Genomic DNA, 25,474 nt, shown 5'->3' on the forward strand with positions numbered 1-25,474 from the left:
CCAACCCCGCCCGTCAATAACGGCCTCTACTAAGTCAAGTATGGATTTCAAACAAGGTCATAGCTACTACGATATATGATATGCAAACATCGTTTTAAAACCCTAACATGTGACAACAATTTCTATGTCGTTTAATGCATGAATACTAACTTTGTCAAAGTTGTTTTAGCATGTTGGTTGATTTGAAATAAAAGATGCGCAAACACGGCTTAGGAGGAATGGGGGAGCCATTGGGATCTATCCTATTACAACCCAGGCATTTCATGCCGACACAACGAGAAATAAATTACAACTCAATCTAATTACAACAACTATCGTAATTACTTTGACTCAGATTACAATAGCAACTAACAAAATACAACTTAAACTATTAAGTCTTAATAAACGAAACAAATGTAAACAAAAAAAGCTAAAGCTAAGTTAGACTAATTAAAGATGTTAGCCGAATTATTAGTTAATAAACAAATTAGATTAGAATTAAACTAATTAAATTAAAATAAATAAGTACAAAGGCTTGAAATAAATTAGGTACAACTTATTAATTAAATTGAACCCAACTTATTAAAATTATTCACCAATCCATATTTATTAAAATAGGATTAGTAAACAATTAAAGAAACAAAAGAAGAAAAGAAACTAAAACTGGCAGACCCGTGCAGTGCACGGATCAGAAGTCAGACAGACCCGTGCAAGGCACGGTTTTTGTAGAAAAGCAAAGTTAATTATGTTTTAATTACGAAATCAGTAAAATAAATTACGAAAAAATTCATTAAATTAAATTTACAGATTTTGAACCATAAAATATAATTAAAACGACTTTTAAAAAATTAGAAATAAATAAAACAAATTAAAGGTTAATTAATTACAAATTGAATTAAATAAATACGAACTAGGTTAGGTACAATTCTAAATCGTCAACGAGTGCAAATGGAAAGGTGTTAAGCACGCACTTCCATGCTAGCGAGAAAATTAGTGAAAGGGAAGATGAATTCAATTAGGTTATAGAATTGTTAATCGATTTTAAAAGCTATGTCGATGCCACCTAACATGTCTAATTAGGTTATTAAAACGATCGAATGTCATCTAAATACGTCATATATTAACAATCAGAGGTTAAACTAACATACAACGGATCCTAGGGTGTGTCGAATTGGCCGAAATAACAAAGGGGTCAAAAGCGAAGAGCGAAGTTAGAAATTCGTTTTATTTATGCCCTACCTTGAACACGAGGATATGTAAATGAGACGGGGGTGTACGACCGACTGATGTAGCGGTTTCTTTTCCCATCTCAAGTCAACGCGGGTGTTCATGGTGGTACTTTAACTCATACTCGGACTAAACTAGTTTCATAGTTAATTTAAACGATAAATAAAAAGCGATAAACAAACGAAAATAAAAAAGGGAGAAAGAGGAGGATTTGATGCACCCTCAACCTACATGTATCGTTGACACCGTCTTCGGTCGTAATCGATGGTAGATTTTATCTCGAGAGGCCGTCGTCGACGAAGAAACAAAGCAAACACGCTTTTTTGGCAAATCTGGACAGCAACTTTCAAACAATGATTTCTCCCTCGTTTCACGATGAAAATTCGATTTAAAAGATGTTTTGAAAACTAGAAAGAGAGGAGAACAGAGATCTTAAAGCAACCCCTGCTCGTTTTGAGTTATTGGGCACGAAAAACGAGCACAAACAGAACTGGACAGACAGGAACAAACCGCGAAAACAGAGTGTATAACACTCTGTTTTTCGAGGGATTTCGTGTACTCTCAAGGGCAATTTGGCTCGTAAATCTTTGTCTAATGTGTAGATGGATGTTATGTGGTTAATTAGGAACAAGAAAATCGAGTTTTGATGGAGGTTTGAGGGAGGAACGAATTGTTTTTCGAGGAGGACACACAAACAGTTTCAGTTTGTATGTCGGTTTTGTGGAGGGATTTTGAGAGGCAATTAGGGTTCGTTTCTGAGGTTTAAAGCTTGTGAGTGATGGTAGGATGTGGGGAGAACTTAGAGGAATGAATGTATGGTGAAGGGTGGGTATTTATAAGGAGTTAAAGTAGGGCAAAAGAGAGGGAGAGGCAGTCGGGCCTGCTCACGCATAGCTGCTGTCCAGCAGCTTTTGTGAGGGTTTGAGAGGGGTTTTCTTGGTGATTAGGCTAGGGTAATATGGGTAGGATACTAGGGTATGGGTTAGGGTTAATGGGTACGGGTTTTGGTGGTATTTGGAGCGGGTTTTGGGCTCGGGATTGAGCTGCCAAAACAGGGGGGCTGCTCGTTTGTGCGGGCTGTTTGGGGGTGATTTGGGACGGGATTTTGGGCCATGGGTAAGGGGTTCGAACTGTGGTTGATGGGTAGAGGCTTAGGTTGGTTAATGTACTCGAGATTCGTGCCAATTCGTAAAGGAAACGGGCTCAAAAACCGAGCTAAAATCGAGCTCAAAAACATGTTTAAAAACGAGTTTTCTTCGCTTTTAAAATCGATTTTTCAAATCAAATAACCCATTAAAATAAATGACTCATAAAATGATTTTTCAAATCAAATATTTATTTTATTTTCAATAAAATAAACTTGGGAAAATAAAATTCAAAATAAAATAAATTAAATTGAAATCACTTTAAAAAAGCTTTAATTTAAATATCATTTAAATTAATAAAATGAACTCACTAAAAAACATTAATTTAAATATCATTTAAATTAATAAAATACTTCATCGACGACGCCCATTCTACATCGTAAAACGAGCTCCAAATAATGACAATGACAACTAAAGAATACATGTGTCCTATCATCATCGGGTGTTTGTCGGGTTCTCTATAAATTCCAATATCGACGGATACGGGTATCTACAGAGCCCCCACTTTGACTGAGGCTTGGACAAGGCGAAAGTCAAAGAATACCCCAGGTCCCTTTCGACCTGAGGATTCTTCGGGTCGTTTATAGTCCATTAGACTTGCGTATATAAGCTCGCCAGCTATAAGAAGAGATCATACCTGAAACTTCGTTGGGGATTGACTCTTGCTTCTGTTGCGTCGAATTATCATCGTTGGTCATCGACCCCTAAATTGCATATATGGTGGATTGAGCCTTATCCTTAGGCGCCTACGTATCCGTTTCTGGCGGAATCAAACCCGCGTCGTAGTTCGGCAACTGCTGACACATGTGCCCAAAGTTTATCATCTGCTGGCATTTGTCCAAAATTCATCATCTGCTGACACTTGCCCAAAATTTATCATCTGCTGGCAGGTGCCAAAATGGGACGGGACTTTCCGAGGAGGTTGCCGCCACTTTCATCATTTGCTTTCAGCTAAGGAATTCCTCCATTTCATACTCTTGTATTGAATTGAATTCTTGGTGGATGTCATCCTTTACATCTTGATAATGGTCTCTGAAGCCAACGGCTTCAGAGCCCCCAGTTTGCAATGGCTCTAAAGTCGAAGACTTTAGAGCCCCCAGTTGAAGCATATCCTGCTATATTTGAAGCACAACAAAAAAATGTACGAGCAATAATTATCACATAAGCATATTTGGATCATCGATCTTGAAATTGGATTATTTGAAATACTGGGTCATCGACCCGAAAATTGAATTTGAAAATTTTGAATGATTGGGTCATCGACCCGGAAATTGAATTTGAAAATGTTGACTGATTGGGTCATCAACCCGAAAATTGAATTTGAAATTTTGAATGATTGGGCCATCGACCCTTCAAAATTGAATTTGAAATTTTGAATGATTGGGTCATTGACCCGAATTTCGAATTTGTCATCATTTAGAAAATTGGGCCATCGGCCCTTCAAAAATTGAATTTTGAATTTTTGAATTTCGAAGGATTGGATCATCGACCCACAAAGATTCCACTACTTGGATCATCTATCCACAATTCGCAAAAAGTTTTTGGAATTTTGAATTTGTGAAATTTTTGGCATTTTGAAATTTTTTGAAATCGAACTTTGATGGGTGAGCATGAAATACGACTCAGACACTCTGTATGACCCGTAAACAACGTGGAAATACGACTCAGACACTCTGTATGACCCGTAAATAACGTGGGCGTAGCCCACTACCGCAAAACAAAAAGGAAAATAAAACCGCAAGTGTGCACGGGTTTTAATTCAAATATTGACATTGTTGGGGGTAGAAATGTAAATAGGCCATTCTGGCGCCCAAAAGATGGCAAATGGGAATCACAAGGTCGTCGGACTTTGGATGGAGATATCGTATGACATGGGCGTGCTCCCGAGGGCACATGGGAATCAAGATCACTTGGCATTGACAAGGTGGATTAAACTCATGGAGCAACAACGCTGGCTTCGCCCAGACACTAAACACAGACTGATTTTATGAGAACACTTAGACATCACACATGACTTTTGTTGGGAACATTCCGTCACTCTTCTCCTCGCCTCCTTTCTTTTCAGCGAGTTTCATCATTCTTGCCACCGCCTTCTTTCTTTTCAGCGGGCTTTTACTAATTTTCTTCCACGCCTTCTTTCTTTTCAGCGGGTTTTTCATATTTTCTGTTCCCAACACAAACCCACATCTATGTGACTCAGCACCTTTGCCTAAACCGTTAGATAAAGCTCATTCTGAGACTCGATACTATTCATCCGAACCTATACCCTCATCCTAGCCTACATCGAGTGCTAAGACCGACTCAAACAAAGGTGGCTTCATTTGGACTTGGTAAAGACCCGTAAGAAACCGACAAGATGACAACTTGGTTGATGAGTGGATTGAATCCCTTATTCTAAAGGACTGCCTACGTATTCGCGTGGAGCGAAATCAAATCCGACGTAGTTCGATCTTGGTGCATAAACTTGGCATGTTGATTGTGTGTACACATTCGAAGGTTTCACCTAAGGCATCATGTCGTATCCCATTCTAGCCTGTAAAGTACCGTTAAATCCCGTGTTTGGGGTTAGGTGTAAAAGGCTTGGATCTTTTGGGGATGTGGAGCTTGGCAACAAAAGGCTTGAATAGTGGACCGTCATTCTGAAGGTTCATTTTCTGGTGCTAAGGCCAATGGGTTATGGCTTACATCGTGGTTGAAAAAGGTGTCTCGGGTTTGATGAAACCCGAGTGCAAATGGGTTGGAAAACAATGTGGGTTCAAATCTCCATATCTGGTCCCAGCACAAGCGGAATGATTCTCAAAATTCCCGACTATCCCCTTGTAACTGTCTCAGGAAGGACTTAGAGGTTAGAAAGGTTACTACTTAAACTTTTGGGCTTCGCCCATTGAACCTCAACTATGGGTACTTGACTTGACTTCTGGCTTCCGTAACTTCGACATTCAACCAAAAGCGTTCTACAATGACTTCAACATCTTTTTTCCTTTTTTCTTTCTCTTTCATCTTTTTTTCATTTTTCTTTTTTTTTCATTTTTTTTTCATTTTTCCAATTTTTCTCTTTTTCTCATTTTTCATTCTTTTTCATCTTTTTTCTCTCTTTGAAAATGATCTTCTATTCATTCTCTTAGTCATAAATGGATACACCTTGAAAACTGGGCTTCGCCAACTAATTTGGGTAGGAACTAACAATTCCTTGTTACAACGGGTTGATATCTTCTCTCTTCGAAATGGGATGATTTTGTTGGGGAAAAGGCTTGCCTTCCATCATCGATAGGAGAAACAAGGAGCTAGTCCGGGTTTATCATAGAATCATCTAAAAGCTTGTCACAAACATTGGTTCAGATGGAGGTTTTCTACCACCAGACATGGAATAGGTAAAGGAATCAAACACGGGATCCTAGTGTACCTTCCATTTTGAAACGGGACATATTTCTACCCCAGGGATGCCTTTGAGTGTGTTGTGCATTTTATCATGCTTTTAGAATGATTGAGGATTGAAAACAAGACAAATTGGGAAACGAAACTGCAACCTTTTATTGGAATGGCAAAAGTTTAACAAACTCGAAAGAACGATTCCTAGGACACACCCTAGGTCACCGCGGAACAAACGACTCAACTTCAAGAAAAGAAAGTCCTAGACTCGACTTGACTAAGATAAGAAAACAGATCCCGACTCATAATTTTCAAATCTAGTCACGAGCTTTCCCTTGTTCAGCTGTCATCTTAGATGCTCGGTTCTAGTCCTTGATCCCTTGGATGGTCTGCCTCCATCCTGAGGTAGTCCTCTGAGGATCTACGCCAGTGATGAAGGTTGGTGAATCGAATTGTCTTTTATTAACTTCGTTAATGAGAGGAGAACATTCTAGAGCAAGACTCCCGACTTGAATTTCATTCTTCGGGTTTGGCAAGAATTCAGAGCAATCCACAAATATTTTCCCGATAAACACTCCTTTACAGTGACATGGGCGTATAAAATGGGAATAATCGACATTGTCTTCGACAGAAACAAAGTTGGCGTGATCGCCAAATGGATTGGTGATGTTATTGGGTTTAACAGTTGGGATCGGGAGTGTTCCATTCTCGATCATGTCTTGGATTTCGTGCTTGATCGATAGCACCTTTCGAGTATCATGGCCTTTCGCTTGATGAAAGGCACAGTAGGCATTTGGTTTATACCATTTACCTTGTTGATCGGCAGGAGGGTCCGGAGTTGGACCAATAGGCTTCAGCTTTCCTTGGGCTATGAGCCTTTGGAGAGCGTAGGTATAAGTGCATCCGATATCGGTGAATGCCCTAGGTGTTTGGCGTTGCGACTTCTTCGATTGCCCTTCTAAGCGATTGATGGCTTCATCAATATGGGTCGTTGCTGGGGCTTTGGCCTTAGACGATGAGGCCCCTTGGTACCCTTTCGGCTTTTCAGCCTCTGCCCTTATGACATCATCTTCTACCTTTATCCCGATTCTTATCAATTCTTTGAAAGAGCCAAAATTCTGGTATTTCAGAGCATTGCGGTAAATAGGTCGTAGATTCTTTACGAACTTATCTACCATTTCAACTTCATCAGGCTTCTTGGCTAATTTCACGCTTTCAGCGCGCCATCTTGCAAGGAATTCAGTAAAGCCTTCTTTTTCTTTCTGTGTCATAACCTCTAGCGTTCTTATGTTGGTTTGAATCTCGACATTGTCAGCATAGTGCTTACAAAACTCCACCGTGATATCTTCGAAAGTAGGGAAGTTCTTAAGGTCCAGATTGTAGAACCACGCCTTCGGGTGTTCATCCAGAGATTGAGCGAAAATTTCAGAGTGCATGTCAGCAGGCACTCCCTTCAGTGCTAAGTACCCCTTATAGGCCTTAACATGGTGGACTGGATCTTCTGTGCCCTTAAACTTTGGGATATCAGTGAGTACCATGTTCGTGGGCAACTTATCCTGAATTGGGGCATAGGCCCTAGCATTTTCGTAGTGGATGTTCTTCCCCTGGGAGAGTTTCAGACGGTCTTCAATGAATTTGAACCGTTTCTCCAGATCAGTCAGAGGTGGGGTAGATGAAGAGGAATCTTCACCCAGCTTGGATTCGATCGCATCCATTCTGGTCATCATGAGGTTCATGGCCTCAGTGAGTTTGTTAACAGCATCTTCCATTGCTTGAAGTCGGGTTTTTGGCGGCCTTTCTACAAGAAAACCCCGAACCGAGTCAATATTCAAATGTAAGAGCCCCTGCACACTTAAGGACACGACACCAACTTGACTCAAACAAAGACTCGACTTGAGACTGACTAACCAAAGGTTCGACTCACGGTTGGATTTAGACCTCGATTCATTTTAGACTCGGCAAAACGACATGACTCAAACTGTCATAGCACGATTCTAAACTGGACTCGGTGTGACTAAACCCGTGATTGGACTAACATAGCCCATAGGTTCGGGTGAAACGCCCTAAATGGCCTAGCTTGGGCGTTTTTGTGGACTATCCTAGACCAAATGGTCGACCAACATGACTCAAGGCCCAAGAGGTGAGCTTGGGTGACCCAACAAGGTCGTGTTCTAGACTCTTAGAACGAAACACACCCGGCCTAACACGGCCATGACCTGGACACGACTTGACGCATTTCATGCTTGGTTGAGGTTCGAGAGGCATTTTGGATTGGTTTTGAAAAAAAAACGAAAGATTGATTCGAAAATGAGATTTGAAATGGGCAGCATGCCGGCTATAAAAGCTCATTTTGGGCCGAAAATTCTAGTCCTATTTGGGCAAAAGCATTCGCGTTTTTAAAACCATGCTATTTTGAAAGTAAGTTGTTCAAAAGTTCGGTTTTGAAAAGGACATGGGAAATTTCGAAAAGACTCGGGAAAACAATTTGCACATTGTCATTCTCATGTTACAAGGATGTATGATCCTAGACATCTCTAAGTCTCGGCAAGTCTTCTACAAGAAGGTTTATGCCCTCCATCCTTTTGCGGTCTTATAGAGCAAGGTGTCTTAAGGTAGAGTACCTAGAAGATCGTCCCCACCATCAAGAACCACGCGAGGTGAAGTGGAAGCGAGCAATGTGCAGCTTCCTAGAATAGTGGGACGTCGCCCCCCACGCATCACGAAGAAACGCTGGGACGGCCCGGGCAAGTCCTTAAGGGTTTATGCATGAATCGTAGCACTATGAGTAATGTTTTACTTTCCAACACTTTCTTTTCAAGTTTCACCTCGGAGGAAAAGACCCTAGAAACAAAGTGTAACTAGTCCTCTTTTCCCCAAAGAGAGTCGCCAAATCGTGGACAAGGCCCTCGGGGCTGCGTCCGCGGGATCCACACTAGGCATAATCGACTCGAGGTTCTTTCGAATCGAATTAAGACATATTAGAGTCGCCACCAAGTTTTTTGGGAACTTGGAACCGTTCAAGTCAACTTTACACCTTTCATCGAAAAGCGTAAAGCCAATCGACTACGAGTGATTAAAGATAAAGACTTGTACCCTATATCACTCGATTTGAAAGACTCTCGTAATCCAATGGTATTTAGACGGATCCACAAACCATAGATCTTGAGTAAGGGGTGAGGGTACGTGTTGGGAAGCCCATAAGGACACCCAACCCCGCCCGTCAATAACGGCCTCTACTAAGTCAAGTACGGATTTCAAACAAGGTCATAGCTACTACGATATATGATATGCAAACATCGTTTTAAAACCCTAACATGTGACAACAATTTCTATGTCGTTTAATGCATGAATACTAACTTTGTCAAAGTTGTTTTAGCATGTTGGTTGATTTGAAATAAAAGATGCGCAAACACGGCTTAGGAAGAATGGGGGAGCCATTGGGATCTATCCTATTACAACCCAGGCATTTCATGCCGACACAACGAGAAATAAATTACAACTCAATCTAATTACAACAACTATCGTAATTACTTTGACTCAGATTACAATACAAACTAACAAAATACAACTTAAACTATTAAGTCTTAATAAACGAAACAAATGTAAACAAAAAAAGCTAAAGCTAAGTTAGACTAATTAAAGATGTTAGCCGAATTATTAGTTAATAAACAAATTAGATTAGAATTAAACTAATTAAATTAAAATAAATAAGTACAAAGGCTTGAAATAAATTAGGTACAACTTATTAATTAAATTGAACCCAACTTATTAAAATTATTCACCAATCCATATTTATTAAAATAGGATTAGTAAACAATTAAAGAAACAAAAGAAGAAAAGAAACTAAAACTGACGATGCCACCTAACATGTCTAATTAGGTTATTAAAACGATCGAATGTCATCTAAATACGTCATATATTAACAATCAGAGGTTAAACTAACATACAACGGATCCTAGGGTGTGTCGAATTGGCCGAAATAACAAAGGGGTCAAAAGCGAAGAGCGAAGTTAGAAATTCGTTTTATTTATGCCCTACCTTGAACACGAGGATATGTAAATGAGACGGGGGTGTACGACCGACTGATGTAGCGGTTTCTTTTCCCATCTCAAGTCAACGCGGGTGTTCATGGTGGTACTTTAACTCATACTCGGACTAAACTAGTTTCATAGTTAATTTAAACGATAAATAAAAAGCGATAAACAAACAAAACAAACTATAAAAGAACAAACATAAAAACGAAAATAAAAAAGGGAGAAAGAGGAGGATTTGATGCACCCTCAACCTACATGTATCGTTGACACCGTCTTGGGTCGTAATCGATGTTAGATTTTATCTCGAGATGCCATCGTCGACGAAGAAACAAAGCAAACACGCGTTTTTGGCAAATCTGGACAGCAACTTTCAAACAATGATTTCTCCCTCGTTTCACGATGAAAATTCGATTTAAAAGATGTTTTGAAAACTAGAAAGAGAGGAGAACAGAGATCTTAAAGAAACCCCTGCTCGTTTTGAGTTATTGGGCACGAAAAACGAGCACAAACAGAACTGGACAGACAGGAACAAACGCAAAAAAAAAAAAAAAAAAAAAAACAGAGTGTATAACACTCTGTTTTTCGAGGGATTTCGTGTACTCTCAAGGGCAATTTGGCTCGTAAATCTTTGTCTAATGTGTAGATGGATGTTATGTGGTTAATTAGGAACAAGAAAATCGAGTTTTGATGGAGGTTTGAGGGAGGAACGAATTGTTTTTCGAGGAGGACACACAAACAGTTTCAGTTTGTATGTCGGTTTTGTGGAGGGATTTTGAGAGGCAATTAGGGTTCGTTTCTGAGGTTTAAAGCTTGTGAGTGATGGTAGGATGTGGGGAGAACTTAGAGGAATGAATGTATGGTGAAGGGTGGGTATTTATAAGGAGTTAAAGTAGGGCAAAAGAGAGGGAGAGGCAGTCGGGCCTGCTCACGCATAGCTGTTGTCCAGCAGCTTTTGTGAGGGTTTGAGAGGGGTTTTCTTGGTGATTAGGCTAGGGTAATATGGGTAGGATACTAGGGTATGGGTTAGGGTTAATGGGTACGGGTTTTGGTGGTATTTGGAGCGGGTTTTGGGCTCGGGATTGAGCTGCCAAAACAGGGGGGCTGCTCGTTTGTGCGGGCTGTTTGGGGGTGATTTGGGACGGGATTTTGGGCCATGGGTAAGGGGTTCGAACTGTGGTTGATGGGTAGAGGCTTAGGTTGGTTAATGTACTCGAGATTCGTGCCAATTCGTAAAGGAAACGGGCTCAAAAACCGAGCTAAAATCGAGCTCAAAAACATATTTAAAAACGAGTTTTCTTCGCTTTTAAAATCGATTTTTCAAATCAAATAACCCATTAAAATAAATGACTCATAAAATGATTTTTCAAATCAAATATTTATTTTATTTTCAATAAAATAAACTTGGGAAAATAAAATTCAAAATAAAATAAATTAAATTGAAATCACTTTAAAAAAGCTTTAATTTAAATATCATTTAAATTAATAAAATGAACTCACTAAAAAACATTAATTTAAATATCATTTAAATTAATAAAATACTTCATCGACGACGCCCATTCTACATCGTAAAACGAGCTCCAAATAATGACAATGACAACTAAAGAATACATGTGTCCTATCATCATCGGGTGTTTGTCGGGTTCTCTATAAATTCCAATATCGACGGATACGGGTATCTACAGTCATATACAAAAATCGACTTAGTAATTCATAATTACTTATACCAAAATATTTTAACAATTATAAATCACAACATCTTGTATTTATAATAATTTATTCATTCAAATGCAATTGTTTCCTTAAACAATAATTTCATCTAAGTAACAAAACAATTCGATTACTTAGACCGTATCTTATTTAATCAAATTAAATGAGACACGTAAATATTACTTCCAAAATCGTCCGTCAATTTTAAGTAATTTAATTAACCCGTATCGTCATACGATCAATTAAATGATCAATTAAGAGTGTTACCCTTTAGGTATGACTTAAGGGGATCAACTAGTCACCACCGTCGCACGACAGTAATGTCAAACTCTAGTCAGCCAATCATTACCGATATGTGTGGACCAGTTGACAGTAAAATATTACTTCCCAATTGTATTCTTTAAAATGAGACTTAAACATGTGATCATCATGATCAACAGTTGTGATCGCATTATTGTCGGAGGACACATATTCCAACAATCTCCCACTTGTCCTCGACAAGTGTGCGTCACCAATTCTCTTGTCCTATTACTATCTCCCACTCAATGCAAGGTGTCTTTCAGGTCGTACTTGCAAGTGATCATATCGAGAGTGGTTTCCTCGATCTGGAGAATAACTGATTGACCGGATTTATCTACCATAGATATCTTCCGAGCGTGGCCACGCATTTCCAGTTCATTACTCCTCGAGTGGCCCTGAGATATTGTTATAACCCTGACCAGGAGTGGACAATTCCTATCGCACTCATTCCCTTTGACTAGCCCCAGCCATCATAACCCAAAATATGCCCATTTGACCCCATTTACGAAGGTCGTAGTAACACAAATCAAAGTTAATCTGAAACTGTGCCATCTTAAGTGAATAGTCTTTAGTCAAAAGAATCGACTCATTAGAATACTAAAGTAGCTCTCGCCACGACCAGGCTATATAAATTTGCCAGAACTCTATAAGCGGTCATAAGGCCCGACAAAATGTTCCTAACAGTCTGCCTGTGTGATCGACTAGTCATTCTCATATGACTCCATGGCCCTTGAACTTGCCATCAATCGCATCACATTCTAGTCACTTCGAGACGTCACCTCATGTAAGTAACTATGGGCGAATACAATGCTAATCCGTGTTCACTTAAACGGGGTTCAAGTGTCTCTACAACCCGTTGGATGTAAGAAAGTATAAGGTGAGTTAATAATAACTCAAACGACAAATGTCGAGATCACATTCGGGTAGTCAATACCATATTACAACCTTGTGATGCATATCGTAAGTGTGTAAACACTTGTTGATTGCAATAGAAGTTTAACATACCATGTGTCCATGTGTTCAAACTTCTTATAATCGCATTTTCCTTTACGTTCATGTTATCTATCATAGCATGAACCTTACCAAGTACACATATAGGTTTCCAACCTTGGTTTGGGTTCTTTATTTTGAAAGAACTTCTCTGTCGATTATCACATAACCAATGAATTTGCGGTGAATGATATAACTTACACTGATCAAGTACTCCACCCACTCATAATGCACTAGGTAAATGTTTTGCAGAGTCTTGCAACAATTGTCAAGATGATTAGCCTAGCACTTCTCACAAGTCCTAGCATATTAGGAAATATTAGTTTTTGAGTAACTTCTTACTTCAACTAAGTACATTTCCAAACCTTTTATTTCTCTTTTTAGCTTGAAAGGGATAGGATTTTCATAAATCCTTACGTGTTGTTCGAACTTTAATATGTGCAACCTCTTGACACATAACAGAGTGTTATGTCCAACACTGAAATCGCTCATCGGATTCTCCTCGAGAATTCATGACGTTTCTTCTATGGCTTGCCACTTATGCATATGATTCATTAATGGACATGTGCAAGATTATTCTAATGGCGGAAACATTAGTAACTAATAATCATGAGTTCAACCATTCTTACGTTCAATGAACGACCATGACTGCTAATGGCAATTCCATTTTCATTGACATGAATAACCTATGTTTCTCGTTGATTCGATGTGTATATCTCAATACTTATCCAACATCTCGTGATGTAATTGGATTCATCATAGTCCATTCTCATCCAGAATTGAAAACTTAAATACTTCTTTGTGAAAGAAGGTATTAGCTCGTCATTCTCAATGAGTTAGTGAGTTATAAATTTTACAAGATGATTGCTCCCACTAAATTCCATGTCTTCACATGATAATTTCCAACTCCCACTTAATTCCACATGTTTCGTAATCGACTACTCATTTGAAAAATTTAAAGAATTGAAATATATATATTGCTTTGCTAAGTTATTAAGATAAAACCATATATGTTCCCATCATATCCTTTCAAAATACCTATTTTGAAGAGGTTTCATCTTAACCTTATGAAAAGAGATTCTAATCTCTTAACTCATTCATATTGTGATAATGCGTAGCAATATCATTATTCAAATGTGAATTATATCTAATACACGTCCTTCAAGATACCCTGTCGGAAGGAGGTTTAACCATTTCATTTTCATAATGAGGTTAAGTAATGACATTAGCGAGGATAATACTTAACTCAGCTTTTGTGGATATCGGCATATCAACATTTGCAACCTTTTGGTCATAAATCTCACTTATTTTCGAGTATGCAACTTTGTTTCATTTAGGCTCTTAAGTAAATATTAATATTGAAACTATTGGTCAAAAGTTGTTCATAAACTTAGTCATAACTTATGGTTAAGACTTTAAATTAGTCATTCTCATTCCAAAACTTTCTTTTGGTCTCCTCTTGTAGTTATCTTGAGAACATATTCTTTTGATTACTTCACTTGGTCTCTTTTGTCATGTAGATCTATTCGAGACCATAGATCTCATTTATTCGTGTATACTATATAAATAGATATACCTTTATTCAAATCATTATTCCTTGCATAGATCTCATTTACACAAATTTTCTTGATGTTCTTTGTCTCTTCATTTTTCTCCCACTCTATCTTTAGAATGAATACACTAGAGATTCAAAGATAGCTTATGAGACACAAATAATGATTTTGAAGTATAAGGAGCACTATCTCATAGGTTGACTAATTGTTATAAATTTGATAAGTGAACTTGGTGATTGACATTCCTTCAAGAGAGTTCATCAACTCAATATGACTTTATAATTGATCATATACAAGCCTTAAGCTTGTGGACATATAATGAATCCCATCATTATAGTTGTCAATTATATCACTTTAAGTGAATGATCATTTGTTTCTATGAGCAAGCGGATAAAGACGAATTTTAGAACAAGGATAAAATACAATAAAACGGGTGACTTGGGTTGCAAACCAAGCCACCATTATCCAAAATACAACCAATATCCAAAATACAATTCCATGTCAAACACGGAAATCAAAAGGTTCTAAAATCCGAAACATAAATTAAAATAAGACAATAAAAAGACAAGCTTCATGGAAGCTACTCCTAGCTTCTCGATGGTTTCTCAAGCTTATTTTTCTTTTCCCTTGTCCTTGCTTGGTGGAGGCCCTATTTACAATAAAAAGGGATACATTATCACAACTTTGTATCACAATACCGATGTTGAATTAGAAACATAAAAGAAAGGATAGTCATTTACCTACTGGAGTGATCTTTCCAGCCTTAATGTCACCAAGGTATTTGGAACAATTTCTTTTCCAATGTCCAACACCATTACAATAATGGCATTTATCAAGAGGACCCTTCTTGATCTTGGAAGTGCTAGCTTCATAAGTCTTAGCTTTGGTGAAATTGGGAGCTTGCTTCTTACCTTTCTTCCCATTCTTTTTGAACTTCCCCTTACTCTTGGTACTTATGTTAAGCACATCCTTGGGTGGGTTGACATTTAACCCCATGTCTCTTTCGGCTTGCACAAGTAACTTGTGCAATTCTTCAAGAGACACGTCCTTGTCTTGCATGTTAAAATTCACCCGGAATTGAACATATGCCTTAACTTTGGATAATAAGTGTAGAATCCTATCTACAATGAGTTATTTGGGGATTTCAACTTTTTGAATCTTCAAAGTCTCGACTAGCTCCATTAATTTGAGCACATGAGGGCTAACCTTTTGGCCCTCTTTGAAGTCGAGATCAAAGAATGTCGCGGCCGCCTCATATTGGACGATCCGCGGAGTTTGTGAAAACATTGTCACAAGATTGGAGTAGATTTCATTAGCGGTGCCCATCTTAAAGGCTCTCCTTTGGAGATCCGCCTCCATCGCAAAGATCAACACATTTTTCATTGCGGCGGACTCCTTATGGTAAGCCTCATATGCTTCCCTAGTAGCGGCGGTTGACCTAGTATTAGGTTCGGGTGGAGAGGCCTCGGTGAGGTAACGAAGCTTGTCGTTACCTTGGGCGGCTAATTTGAGTTGGGCATCCCAATCGGAGAAATTTGACCCATTCTTTTCAAGTTTACATCGATCCATGAAGGATCGGAGCCATGAAGTATTAGTGAGAGGCGTGGTGTTGGTGTTTGGATTGGCCATTTGTTATGAGAAATAAAAGCGGTCTACAAAACAAAATAGAAGGAATAAAACATATGTCGTTTTGAAAATAATAATAATACTCGTAAAAATTAATTTAAACAAGTTTTATTGCATTTATCTAGTGACCTCTACCCAACGTAGATAAATGATTCCAAGATCCAAATTCATATTAACTTAGGCACGGTAGGGCCGATTCATCCCTTATCAATATAACTCGGTGGATTAACACTTTAATCGATTCTACTTTTAGAACTCTTGGTCAATAAAATTACATTAACATTTATCTTTAGCCCGGAACACATGCGACTACGGTCACGAATACTTCCGTTGAGCTCAATCCAAATTTCGAAAAAATGTGTCCATGATCCAAATCCACATCAACTTAGGCACGGTAGGGCCGATTCATCCCTTATCAACATGAATTCGGTGGATAGACATTTATCACCCACTTCCCCTACGTAACAAGGTTTGTACCCCGGTAGGGCCGAGTGCACTCCCTCGCGAAATAGATTTTCATGGTTTCTACTTTTTGGTAAGGCTATGTCTCAATTGATTATTTTAGCGAGAGGTCATGTCAATTTATTATCTATCACGTTTTAAGTGAACTAAAGCGGTGAACTACGATAATTCTAATTGACACGGTCGATAAACTCGATTAAGAGATGATGCATGTTTTAGTTATGGCGATTTAGCGATGCATGCAACATATAAATAAAAATGCAAAGCATAAATTAAATCCTATTATGGCCTTCCTAAAGTAGAAAATATAATTAACTATTACATATTCGGAAACCAACTCCATTGGTCCCTTGAACTTCGGTTTTGGCACGCATCTCGAGGTAACACCGTCTTTATGTATCGTCTTCCTTGAGTGACATCGTCTCCAAGGAACTCCGGAATAAATAAATTACATAACAAATTACATAATTTCCTATTATACATTTGTAATTAAAATAAAATAAATCTATTAAATTACAAAACGGTGATACGCGATCACAATAAATTACAACCGAATCGATATTCCCATACATTTCGGGTAATACCAATTAAAAACTAAGGCCATACTAAGTAAAATTACATAAAATAAAATTACATAAAATAAAATTATGACAATCATAAATAAAATGCAGCATTATAATATGTATGAACATGCCCAATTTTATGCTAAATCGCCTTTAAGGAGCCAATATCGTATATTTAACGGTTTTTACGGATTTGCGTGATTCAACCTTTTAAAATCACAATAAATTACATAAATTCATATTTATGCACAAGTAAATTACCCTAACCACTTAGGACTCAAAATGTAGTCTCCACTAACTATTTGACCATAATTAACTTATATTTCTTAAAATTGTTCATTAATGGACCCAAAATAACAATAAAATGCTATAAACTTCAAATAAATCACCAAAAATTCAAATAAATTTGAAATTTGAAATTTAAACTCTTGAACATTCAGTAAAAATACCATAACACTCATAATGTTCAAAAACCTTTAGGTTATAATTTCGAAATATTTATCGGAAAAACTATGTTGCGGTTTATCGGATTTATCAATTATAATCATAAAAACATGAGAAAAATTATATTCATCAACTTTTCAATTTTAGATCTGAAATAGGTAATAAAATGCAACATGTGACGTTTTTCCTTAGTCATGGAGTATGTTTTAGCAATAATTCACTAATTAAGTCACTATTTATGTTATTTTTCATCAAAAATTCATAAATCATGCATAAAGACTTCAATATAGCCTATTATTTTACACACATCTTGTAAAATTGCATGTGACAACATATTAAATTCCTATGACCATATTCGAAATTTATCTCATATTAATATATTTTTCATTTAAATTCGATTTTTATCATGAAAAATCCATATTTCGAGCATAAAAACTCCAAAAATTCTGAAAATTTACAGGTCATCTAACAATAAAACATGTGAAAACATATCCAAAAATCACCGGAAAATTCGAAGTTTAGCTAATTTTAGTCCGAAAATGACATTTTAATCATAAAATCACATTTTTAATGCCATTATTATATAAGATGAAAAATAAAAACCCATAAATTAACCAAAATATCCTAAATACATTTTAGGATCAGAAACTTTAACATGCATAATTTATTTCGTGATATATCATAATAACACAAATTTACAAGTTTTATATGTTAATCGTATAACTCGGAAAAACTATAACCGATTTGCATGCAAACAACCAAGGCTCTTGATACCGCTTGTTAGAAATCTATATCTCATTACTTGACATATTCTTATATGTGATGATTAAATTTAGTCATAAAATTAAACAATGATCTTATGCATGCAAACAATAAAATAATTAAAGAAAAATCATCATCTCACATTGAAGATTTCGGTTTATATGGGCACAAGTGAGTTCTCCTACTCACTTGTTCTTGAGCTTCCTTAAGTGGATGAACAAGGATTCAAGTAGAGAATCCCTCCCAAGGTATTATACCCAAAGTAACAACTTAATAAAATTAATATTATTATTACTAGAACAATATTAATTTTGTATAAAAATTGACCCAAAATATTATTTGATCTCTCAATAATTTCGGTTAAGAGAGAAGGAGGAGGAGGAAGATTTTATCTCACTAAAAACCTTATTTTAGATGATTAATAATGAATAATAATACACTAGACTATATGATAGTGTATATTAGGTAAAATAATAAGAAAAACCCATGGTTTTTCTCATCACAAAACCGGGTGGAAGGGGGGGAGGTTTTTATGCCCAATGCATGATCAAAGTGTTCTTTACAATAACCACTAGGTTTGCATGTCTAGTATTAGGTAAATCATTATGCTTACCACTCACATAATTAACATAATATTTTCCTAATCCTCCCATTATTTCGGTTAACATGGATAAAATGGACTCCATTTTATCTTTGTCAAATTGTCAATTTGTCATATGTCACATGTCACATAAAATTGTTATGTATTTTTAACATATTAAAAATCAACGCATTAATAAAAATACGTCATATACAAAAATCGACTTAGTAATTCATAATTACTTATACCAAAATATTTTACCAATTATAAATCACAACATCTTGTATTTATAATAATTTATTCATTCAAATGCAATTGTTTCCTTAAACAATAATTTCATCTAAGTAATAAAACAATTCGATTACTTAGACCGTATCTTATTTAATCAAATTAACATGAGACACGTAAATATTACTTCCAAAATCGTCCGTCAATTTTAAGTAATTTAATTAACCCGTATCGTCATACGATCAATTAAATGATCAATTATGAGTGTTACCCTTTAGGTATGACCTAAGGGGATCAACTGGTCACCACCGTCGCACGACAGTAATGTCAAACTCTAGTCAGCCAATCATCACCGATATGTGTGGACCAGTTGACTGTAAAATATTACTTCCCAATTTTATTCTTTAAAATGAGACTTAAATATGTGATCATCATGATCAACAGTTGTGATCGCATTATTGTCGGAGGAGACATATTCCAACAATATTATGCCTACCGACGAAGAAGGGATTCATAGTTGTTTGCCCTTATAAAGACTAATCTCAATTTCCATTTTAGAGGAAGATCCCATCAACTTTATTTTAATTCATTTTAAGTGAACTAATATCTTGCATGCGTGAATGAATAAACTAAGGTGATGGCTTAAACTGAGTGACATCTGTATGTCTATGAAAACTAACATACAATCTATATGAGTCAATTTTCATGCATTTTAGTAGGTGGTTTGGTTTAGGCGGAATATGATGCACTAACTATCATGTGAATGAAAAGCAATAAGAACGGTAAAACGTAAAACAAAAATAAAGTCCTAGTGTGGCCTATCAATCAAAATAAACATAAATACAACTTTGGAATCCATCCTTGGACCCGAGAAGCTTGTCTTGATGTTCCATCTTGATCCATGTAGCGGGAGTGAGCTCCAATCTAAATCTTTAGTCTTCTCAAAAATTACAATTTAAAATTACATAATAAACCTATTTACATTCTAATTTCAAAACCGTAATAAATAAAGAAAACCAAACGGAGATACGAGATCTCAAATTACATTAAAAATTATGTTTCCATCATTACGAAAACATAATTTGACTAAGGCCACACTAGATATTACAAATTACAACTGATTGCAAAAATACGTAAATAAATCCATTCAACGATTCATTCAACTAAAAAAATGCATTAACTAAAAATATTAAACATGCAAGACATAATTCCTTAATTATGTAGATTAATTTCCCAAACCACCTATTTAATTGATCAAATTAAGTGACAATTCTTCAATTACTCACTATAAATTTAATCTTAATTCACATTAAACTTGTAATATGAATTTAATCCAACATTATTTTAAACTTATTTAAAATAATTAGGTATCTAAAAATTGTGAACTTCTTCACAACAATTAATCATACATTATAAATTTCAATATATAATCAATATAGGCCAAAACAAACCAAACAAAAAAACGAAAACAATCCCTTCTTTATTTCTGGTCTCGGCAAAACACGAGAAAAAAAAAAACAAATTTTTTTTTATTTTTCAGCACGGCTAAAAAAACAGAAAACATAATTTTTTTTTTCTTTCTCATTTCGGTAATTCTGCAAAAACCGAATCCAACAGTCCTTTTTTTTTTTTTTTTTATATCACGGCATTTCAAAAAAAAAACGAAACATAAAAAAAACAGAAACTTTTTTTTTCTTTATGCTCTCGGCTGAAAAAAAAAAAACAACAACAGGCCTAATTTTTCATGTCGGCAAAATGCCCTAACAACAACAAAAAAAACAGTTTTTTTTTATTGTACTCGGCTAAATCAAAAACAAAACAGCCCAAAAATTTTTTTTTTTTTTTTAAAGATGAACAAAATCGTTTATAGTTACTATTAGAACAAGATTAGCATATTAATTAATGAAACATGATTAACCGTATATGCCAAAAACTATATAGCAAAAACAATTTTAACATCATCAACAAGACGATTTCCATTTACATTTTAACTTAATCTATCATTAAATCAAACATCTACCAATTCTTCATATAATCATTTTAACTGATTAAAACAACAATATGAAAAATCAAAATGGAAATATAACATCAAAAACAAGGACTAATACTCGGCTGGGGAAAAAAAAATTCTCCTCGGCAAAAAAAAATTTCCAGCCGTGTTTTTTTTTTCTTTTTTGATTCAACAATTTCGTTTAAATTCAATTTATGAAAATCATCAAAAAATAAAATTCGTGGCCTTGGCTCTGATACCACTTGTGGGAATTATCTGTATGCTTCCCTTTAATTATAAGGATTATAACGAATTTATTATGATGATAACTAGTCATAAAAGAAAATTACATAAACAAAATTGAAGAGGATGAAGAAATAAGCTTCGGTCCTAGCTAATATGGCCTATTAACAATATCGCAATGATATTCTCCTATCAGTTGCACCCAAGATGATATGAGATATGCCTTTGTTCTTCTTGCTAGAATCGATCCCCAGTTCAATAATTAATTAGGGTTTTGTGTTTTGTTTTGATAAGAGAATTAGGTTAAAAAAAATGATCTCCCTAATCTCCCTTTAAACCGAGTATTAGGAGTGATTAGGGTAGATTTTCTCTTCTAATTTTTCGGCCCATTTCAACCGAAATAATAAGAGGATATTTCTTCTTATTTTCGGTTTTTGTCACCTACCAAAATAAGGTGATTAAATCTTCTTATTTTTGGTAGTTTGCAAAATGTATATAAAGTGTATAATTCATAAATTGTCATTTAATTTATTCCGTATTAATAAGTCTACATACAACAGCTTGCAGTCGATTTATTAATGCCGCTCTGTAATAATATATTATGACAATATCGTATAATATATACTTTAACTATAAATATCGCATATTTATAATTAGCTAATTAAATATAACCGATTACATTTAATTACGAATTAACATCTTAATTCGTTTTAGCTAACATTATATACATTAATTAAATATAACTTATTATATTCAATTTACGAATTGACAGTTAATTCGTCTCAGATAATATTATTTAATCGGCATTAAATAATCGTCTCATCAACACGTTGACTAACTGTTTAGTCATATAAGGCATCAATGTGATTACATTTCCATAATCACATTTCTCAAACACATCCTTTAGGTGTGACTTTTAGGGACCAGTTGATCATCGCCATCAGTATGATAATAACGTCAAACTTTCTAGCAAGCCAACCTTTATTAGGTAATCGTTAATCAACTGATAAAATACGAAGTATACCCTTGTGAACCTATAAGAGATTTATAAATGTTATCACACTAATTTGTGGAGGACACAAGCTCCAACAGATAAGATAGTTGTTTTGGCGAGTGGAAATGCGGCATATTTTCCTTGGCAAGATAATAGAGTCGGCTCCCTTGATTATCCATTCATATCCCGGGGCGGAGTTATCATCCCTCACCCAATGGAATTCTTGAATCAATGTGCTCATATCAAGGAGATTACCACCTTAAACCGGTTTGTAAGCTTTGTCTTCATTAATTTTCGGGTTAAAGTGTTTGGCCAACCTCGTTATCAAGCCTCCATTAACAATAAAAGTCATCTTTTATTTTCCCTCTTTGATGTCCATCCACGTCTCCAACAACAATTGGAGAATATTGTAATCGTTCTTTGACTTTCCATGGACATTCATTCTAGACTCCAAGTAGGTGAGGTCAAGTTCGGTCATGTGGGTTGCTTCTTTTCTTGCAATCAAGGTGTTGTAAATGGACCTATGCCAATACCGAATACTCGGATAGTGGATATACAAGGCATTGCATTCTCTAAATGTGGTCAATTCTCTTCCGGCAATTGCCTTCCAAAGGGGCTTGGCATCAAAATTGAGACGTTTCTTGAAGAAATCCCAATGGTCACAAAGTCAAAATACCATTCCGAAATGATCCTTTATCATTCTCCTACTTTGGTTCTCAAGCCGAAATTTAACATAACTTCGAGTCTCAATCGTATACTCCCTGAAAGAACTAATGAATTCCAAAGTAAGGGAGGGGTAAGTCAATTCATTCATCTCAAATAGGGTAGATAACCTCATAGACTCTAAGAATGCTTTGGTTTAATCAAGCACTCCCAATTTTTCCAAAGAATCTTGGAAAACAAACTTTGTGGCAATGATTTTCTTTTTGGCAAGGGATTCGAACGCAATTCTATGCTCATTAGATAAGAAATTTACCTATGGATAATTCTTGAGTTGTTCGACCTCCGGTATGTGGGAATTATCTGTATGCTTCCCTTTAATAAAAAGGATTATAACGAAATTATAAAGATGATAACTAGTCATAAAATAAAATTACATAAACAAAATTGAAGAGGATGAAAAATCAACCTTCGGTCCTAGCAAATTCGGCCTAAGAACAATATCGCAATGATATTCGCCTATTAGTTGCACCCAAGATGCTCCGAGAAATGCCCCTCAAATTGCTACAATGAGATCCTCAATTTTCTGTAAATATTAGGGTTTGTGTGTGTGATTTCCGATGAGAGAAAATGATAAGAAAAATTAGGTTAAAAATGATCTCCCTACTCCCTCTTATAACCGAAATAGGAGAGTATTAAGGGAAGATATTTTTCCTCTCTTTTTCTTGTATTTAACCAAAATAAGGAGATAAATCTCCTTATTATTTTCGGTTTTCCCAACTACTAAAATGAGGTGATTAAATTTCCTTATTTTTGGTAGTTTACAAAATGTATATAAAGTGTATAAATTATAAATTGTCATTTAATTTATTCCGTATTAATTAGTCTACACACAACAGCTTGCAGTCGATATATTAATGCCGGTATATAAATAATTATGACAATATCGTATATTATATATACTTTAACTATAAATATCGCATATTTATAATTAGCTAATTAAATATAACTGGTTACATTTAATTACGAATTAACATCTTAATTCGTTTAAGCTAACATTATATATATTTATTAAATATAATATATTATATTCAATTTACGAATTGACAGTTAATTCGTCTCAGCTAATATTATTTAATTAAATTAAATAATCGTCTCATCAACACGTTGACTAACTGTTTAGTCAAATACATGAACTAACCTTTTAGTCATATAAGGCATCAATGTGATTACATTTCCATAATCACATCTCTCAAACACATCCTTTAGGTGTGACTTTTAGGGACCAGTTGATCACCGCCATCTGTATGATAATAACGTCAAACATTCTAGCAAGCCAACCGTTATTAGGTAATCGTTAATCAACTGATAAAATACGAAGTATACCCTTGTGAACCTATAAGAGATTTATAAATGTTATCACACTAATTTGTGGAGGACACAAGCTCCAACAAACTCCCACTTGTCCTCACAAGTGTATGTGCGATAACCGATTCTCATATCCTAAAATTTCTCCCACTCAATGTAAAACAATTTGCAAAATCCGTATTCACAAAGGTCGTATTTTACAAGTGATCAATATCAAGAGTGGTTTCCCCGACTAGAGAGTAACTTAACTGATAAACGAATCATCATTCGAGCATGGCCATGCATTTCAGTTACAACTCCTCGAGTGGCCCTGAGAAATAACTAAACCTGATAAGGGTTGGATATTTTCCTCTACTCGAATCCTGCAGATGTAAGCACAGTATGAAATGACCCAGAAAAAACCTACTTAGGCTCCAGTTACGGCAGACCATAAGAAAGAAACCAAAGTCACCCAAAAACTGCCTTAATCTCAAGAGACAGTCGATAGTCAAAAGAATCGACTCTAGGAACACAATGGACGTCCAATCCACGACCTGGCACCGAATGTTTTTAAACATTTAGGACTCCATTACGTTGTCACCAAAAATTTGTCCTACGAGGTATCGTTATGATCTCGCATCTGTGATCGATATGTCAACCGTTTGACTTATGGCTCGTTGAACCCACCATCAATCGACTGCACAACATAATAGCCAGAGTTATCAGCTCATTAAGGCGATTACGGACCAAAACAAATATAATGTAATTCAGTTCACTTTGTGGCGTTCAATGTTGTCGGTACAATCCACATGAAAAACAAAATATTATAAAAACGATGAAGTTATAAATAGTATATGAAAAAGATAATGTATCAAATCCATAATCAACTACTACAACTCAGGAACACGTTTAATTCCCATGGAAATAACGTGCCCTTCATGCTTATCAAAATTCAACGGTTTAGTCAGAGGATCCGCGATGTGTTCATCCGAAGCTATTTTGTCAATCACTATCTCTTCTTGCTCCACGTAATCACGGATCAGGTGAGCTTTCCGATGTACATGTCTAGACTTGTTGCTAGAATTAGGCTCCTTAGCCTGGAAGATGGCACCTCTATTGTCACAATAGATGGTGATCGGGTCATTCGAACTAGGAACTATCGTAAGTCCTTGTAAGAATTGACGCATCCATATAGCTTCCTTAGCTGCTTCCGAAGCGGCATAGTACTCGGATTCAGTGGTAGAATCTGCTACAATACTCTGTTTGGAACT

This window comes from Silene latifolia, chromosome X, assembly GCF_048544455.1.
Source record: "Silene latifolia isolate original U9 population chromosome X, ASM4854445v1, whole genome shotgun sequence".
NCBI classification, from domain to species: Eukaryota; Viridiplantae; Streptophyta; class Magnoliopsida; order Caryophyllales; family Caryophyllaceae; genus Silene; species Silene latifolia.